Genomic DNA, 6,000 nt, shown 5'->3' with positions numbered 1-6,000 from the left:
GACCTCCCTATGCTTTGTCCAAGAATTACCCAGTCTTAGGGGTGGCTCTGCTCCCAAAGTATGCAGGGGGACCTGAAGGGGGGTTAAAGAGTAGTTCGTGTTCTGCCTAACCAGGTGTCCAGGTATCTCAACCTTGAGAAACAGACGTGAGCTTCTGTAGAGCAACAACATAGCTTGTACTTCTACTAATGACATTTACATTGCAATTACCGAGAATAACTGCTTCAAAAAGTAAAAAAAAGCATGGCATTTACTTTGTAAGCTTAAAAACATTCCTCTGTCACCCTCTGTAATGGAAGGGCAGCATCTGTGCAGCACTAAATTACATCTGTAAAGCATTTTGTAACCTGCAGATGTAAAGTGTTATGTGTAACCGTAATGGCGGGCGCCAGTGAGCCCCCTGCTATGGGCTCCTCCACTGCTCAGGCAGTGGGAAGATGCTCCCTGCAGGCTCCAGGGCAGGGACAGCACCAACTCTTCTCACCTGTGGCTTCCTCCATCACCTCCAGGAAAACGACTCCCAGGCTCCTATCTACAGCTCTGCTCTCCCTCCGGGCTGTATCCCTGACTTCCAGAACCCTGCGTCCCCTGCCTGTCAGCACCTCAAAGTCTCGTGCCTGTCTTGCCCTTAAGCTGGCCCCAGTTAAACTGAAACTGCATTTCCCTTTTCTGTTGGGGGCATCCATGATTCCTCCCCTTCTCTTTCTTCTTGTATCCAACCAGTAGGAGGAGGTGTCTATTTTTTCATGAGTGTTTTCAACAAGTGTTCACCAAGTGCCTGCTGTGTGTGAAGCACTGTGCTTGCTAGTGGGGAGGACTCAAACTTCAATCTGATGCTCAAGGAGCTCAGATCAGAAAAGGAGGACAAAGCCTGCATGCTGCATGGAGAGGGGGGAAAGTCAAAAGGAAGAGAGCAGATACCGGCTCCAGAGAAACAGGAGCTGAACGCACTTTTGGTGAAGGTTTGGGTTTCCCCGGAAAGAGATCCTAAGAGAAGGATCTGAGGGCAGGAAGTTGATTTGGGAGGGGACCCTAGGAAACACCTGCAGGGCAGGGCAAAGGGACGCAGAGAGAGGAGTCAGCCAGTAAATTGTTCCACGGAGGGCAGGAGCGCTTCACCTGCCAGGAGCTCAGGACCATGGTGGAGCTATCTTTGCCATGGGGCAGGAGAGCTGCCCTGTGCCACTGCTGAGGGCTGCTCCTGGCCTCTGGGGTCTGCTGCATGCACATGAGCAGAGCAGGCTCCAGGTGGCCGGAGAAAGCTCCCAAGTGCAGAGCCCCGGGCCAGGCATGGGCAGGGCAGAGAGCACCCAGAGGGCTTTGACGGCCGCCACCCCACACCAATGCCTGGCCTGCAAATGGGAGGACAGGTTTGACTACTCTCACTTTATATCTGCAGCCTTGGGCAGCCTGCTAACTTGCACAGACAGCAAACTGGTCATGACAGAAAAATGTTTGACTTCATGCCTGCTGCACTCTGCAGCCCACAATGTTGGCTGGACAGCACACAGCTGAAAGATGTAGCAGGCTGCATGGAGGAGGAGGCACAGGAACAGTTGTGAATGTGTGTGGCTCTCCTGAGGCTTGCAGGCCACCTCGCTGCTTTCAGCTACCTTGCAGGCTTTCAGTCAGTGACACCTTTTCCTTTGTGCGCTGACTAGTGAAGAGACCATGGGTTCGCAACACTAGTTCTTTCCTGGCTTTCGTGGCCTTTCTGTCTCCACCTTCCTCCCCTTCCCAGAAGCTCTGAGCTCTCCAGGGCTCTGCCTTTGAAAGGCTTCCTTTCTTGCCTCTCAGATGAAAGCAGCACTCCCCTGGGGCTTCCCACTGCTCAGGAGGTGTGGATTTTGATTGCATGTTTAGTCTTCTCCCCCTGAGAGTCCTCTCCTTATTCCTGAGCCCCAGGAGCTGGGAGACTATTAGATACACTCTGGAGCTTCACCTTGTGGATGCAAACCCTGACTCTTCCCCTGAGTAGCTGTGTGCCCTTGAACAAGTCCCTCACCCTCTGTGCCTCCCCAGTTTCCTCTCTTGCCAGGTGGACTCAGTGCACAACCACCACCCGACAGGGCGTCATGGAAGATGAGTGAGTCCTCCGTGCAGAGAGCGTAGGCCTGTGCCTGGCAGCTAGTTCCCACCTCCACGACATGCTCCTTGTTACTGTTCTTCCACCAGCATGTTGCACGTGGTCTCGCATGCCGAGGTGCTCTGCACCCAGTCCCTACTCCTACGTTAGGCTTTTAAAATTCTTTAAAAAAAAATTGTGGTAAATTAAAATATACATCAAATTTGTCATTTTAACCACTTTAGTGCTCTGGGGCATTGAGCTCATTGAGTTCATTGTTGAGCATCTTATGTTACTTTTCAACCCATGACTTCCGATCTTGTGTCTCTCTCCATCAGATTTCTCTTTGCCCCACATGACTCCATTCAGGGATGCCCAGCTAAACCTCCCTGAAACACTGCCACATCGGGGCCACCCCTGTGATTTCGCAGGCTGCCAGGCTTAAGCCAATCCTCTGAGCCTGACTTCTTATGCTTTGTGATGTGCCTTTGACTTACCCTTCAGAGCCACTGCTCCCTATTCTCCTGCATCCCACTCCCGCCCCCAGGCTGCGCTAGGACTTTGCACTCGCTCTTCTCCCCACCCACCTCAGCCCAGGTACAGCCCCATCTCGAGGTGCTCCTGGCTGACTCTCATTTGTCCTTCAGGGGAACACGTTTCTGTGGCTGGCCTGACTTCACAAGTAGATATATATGCTCTGAGGTCTGGGGCCCATACAGTGCTTACAACCTGAATGGTGCTTGCATGCTTGAAGATGGACTTGCAGTGCTAATTACACATGGTGCTTGTTCGTGAGACAAGGAGTCAGCAGGGAGATGCTGAATGAAGAAGAGGCCATGTGCTCTGCAGAGGAGAGAGAACTGATGTCAAAAGCGAGGCATCTGCTGGGAGGTCCCAAGGCTGTGACACGCCAGGGTGACTCCATCTGCCTTCTCTCTGATGCAGACAGGTGGGTACTGGGAGCTGGGTCCTATAGCTGTAGGGGGACTGCTGTTGCCCCATGACAGCTCACACAGTACACACCATGTTAAAATGAGTTTGAGAGCTTCACTCCTTTTGATAAAAAGAAACTGTGGCCAAGGAAAAAAACAAGTATCAAATGATTTCACTCATCTGTGGAGTATAAGAACAAAGAAAAAACTGAAGGAACAAAATGGCAGCAGACTCACATAACCCAAGAATGGACTAATAGTTACCAAAGGGAAAGGGACTGGGGAGGATGGGTAGGGAGGGATAAGGGGAAGGGGCAAAGAAAGGGGGCATTACGATTAGCATGTATAATGTGGGGGAGGCATGGGGAGGGCTGTGAAAAACAGAGAAGACAAGTAGGGATTCTACAGCCAGCATCTTACTACGTTGATGGACAGTGACTGTGAAGGGGTATATGGGGGGGACTTGGTGATGGGGGGAGTCTAGTAAAATAACATTCCTCATGTAATTGTAGATTAATGATACCAAAATTAAAAAGAAAAAGAAACCATGGCCAAAAGTCCAGCTCTCAGATGCTGAAAAACAGTACGGCTTTGTGCAGGCTCGGAATGAAAGGGAAGTTAGAGGTCAACTCGTTCAGCCCCTGCAAACTCAGTCAGTCCAAGTCTACAAGCACCTGTGAAGTGCCACCACACACAGGACCTTCCCTGAAGACCAGCAAACAGTGTTTGTCCTTGAGGAGTCTGTGGGCTGGTGCGGGCTACAAGACATGCAAAGCAAATGTAAGTCAAGGCAGAAGATGAAAGAAGCAGGGGAAAGAGCCAAGTGGGCTCAAGAGAGGCCATCCAGATGGGCTTCCTGGAGGAGGTGGGCTGGGACACAAGTAGAGTTCCAGCAAAGAGCAGGAAGCGCCGCGTGAGTTGGCACATAGAGGCGGGCAGGTGGGGACGGGTTTGGGAAAGAGCTTGGAAGACAGAGAAGAGTCACGGCTGGTGGAGAGGTGGCAGCCCTGGGAGCTGGGAGCAGAGCTGGCTGCACACTGTAGACAAGTGGGCAGGGGAAGCTGAGGACAGAGGGACCACCGTCCTGATAGAGGCTGTGATAGCAGAGTTGATGGCAGGGGAGATGGAGGGACTGTGGATGGATGCGAGTGTACTAAGCTGTAAAGTCAGTCCCGAGGGGCACATGAGGGGCTGGGAGGCCTTGAGGGCAGGCTACTGTCGTGACCTTGGGTAACTACGTAAATGGGGTCAGGGCAGCTACAGGGAAGAATGATTTGGTTGAAATTCATTTGGTTTCAAGTGACAGAAACTCTATCAAACTGGTTTAAGCAGAAGGAGGATTATACTGGCTCAGGTATGTGGTAGGCACAACTTCACCCATGAACCCGAACGGACAATTGTTGCCAGTAGGACTCTCGTGCTTCCCCTTCCCACCTCCCGTCTCTCCCCACAGACCCCCCTCCTTGTTCTCGCACCCCTACCTATGCTCTAGCAGGCCTTCCTCACGGCAGAAAGGAGCCACTGAAATCTTGAGGCTCAGAATCCCTCTCCCTTCCCTTCAGTGTCTCCAATTATTTACCAGATCTCAGCGTAGGAGCTTCTTGGTGCTACTTAGTTCCGAGACAGCCCTGAACTCATCTCCAGGGGTGGACGGTTCTGACTGGCCAGCCTAGGCCACGTGGCCTGTGGGGACACAGGTGCAGGTGTGCTGAGCTGCCATCTAGGAGGGCCACATGGGCTGGGGAGGAGGAGGTTCCCCAAGGGAAAGGGCGCTGGGCTGACCAGTGCCATATGTCCACAGAGGTGCCCTGTGGGAGGGAAGAAGAGATCACAATTGATCTCTTTTATGAGATTCCTCACAGACACAGTTTATGCTTGAATTCTGTCTGTGATGGGGGCTCCTCCTTCCTGCTCGTGCTGTTGGAGACTCAGCCTGCTAAGAAGCCCTTCGCTATGTTTAGCTGGAAGCTGCCTCCCCTAATAATCAGGCAAAACAAATAAGCCCTTCCAGTATGATACTCAGGCAAGCCTCTAAGGAGGTGAAATATTTTCATCTTCCAGTTTATGTAACTTCCAGAAGATGTAACTGAAGTTCACAGAGGTGATGTCACTTTCCTGAGTTAGCCCCGCTGCAGTTCCCGTGTCCCCAGGGACAGGCTCCAGTCACTGCACAGCACCTGGTCTTGGTCTGCAGGCTCTGCTCTCACCTGCCACCTGACACATAGCAGACACTCACAAACTATTTGTTGGATGAACATATGGTGCTCTGAGTGGCTAACTTCGGTAGCTCTCCAGCATGAAGACCAGTTTGTCTCAGATTGTGGGCCTTCTTTGGTCTCTGAATTGATAATACATGATGTGTCCCAGTTAGGGTTTCCTACTGCAAACAACAGAAACGCACTCTGACTGATTTAACAAAAGAGGAACTAATTTAAAAAACCTGGAAATCCACAAGATCACCAGGATGGGCGGCAAAGCAGTGGAGGCCACACAGCCCAGATGCACCCCAGTCAAGGCTGCAACCATTGGCGCCGCTCCCTAAGGTAGGCCTGGCTGGCCCACACTGGGTGCTGCACTTGCGGACCCCCCACTCCTCCTCCCCTCACCTCTGCAGCTTGGACTCCATGAGGCACCACCGTCTGCCACCCTCTTGGGAAAGGGATGGGGGCGGCTTTCAACTGGCTAAGCCTGAGTCACACAGCCTCACACCCTAGCTGGGAAAACAGATATCTGACTTTTACCAAGTGGAGAATCTCCCAAATCTAAGGAGTTCACATCCTGGGCAGCCCAGACCCAGGCATACAGCTCCCCATCCTGCTTCCTCTGAGCCTGCTCTTCTTTGGACAGACACTGTCTTCCCTCATCCTGAATTCACTGGATGAGGTCTCCAGATTCCTTTCTGCCATGTCATTGCTATTTGGTACCCAGAATAGAAAGCAAGCTGCAGATGGGGCCTGACAAGCCCAAGTGATGATGGGGTTCTTTCCACAACCCAACTGTTAA

Source organism: Manis pentadactyla, chromosome 2 (genome assembly GCF_030020395.1).
Source record: "Manis pentadactyla isolate mManPen7 chromosome 2, mManPen7.hap1, whole genome shotgun sequence".
Taxonomy (NCBI): Eukaryota; Metazoa; Chordata; class Mammalia; order Pholidota; family Manidae; genus Manis; species Manis pentadactyla.
Note: the sequence above shows the minus strand (reverse complement) of the source record.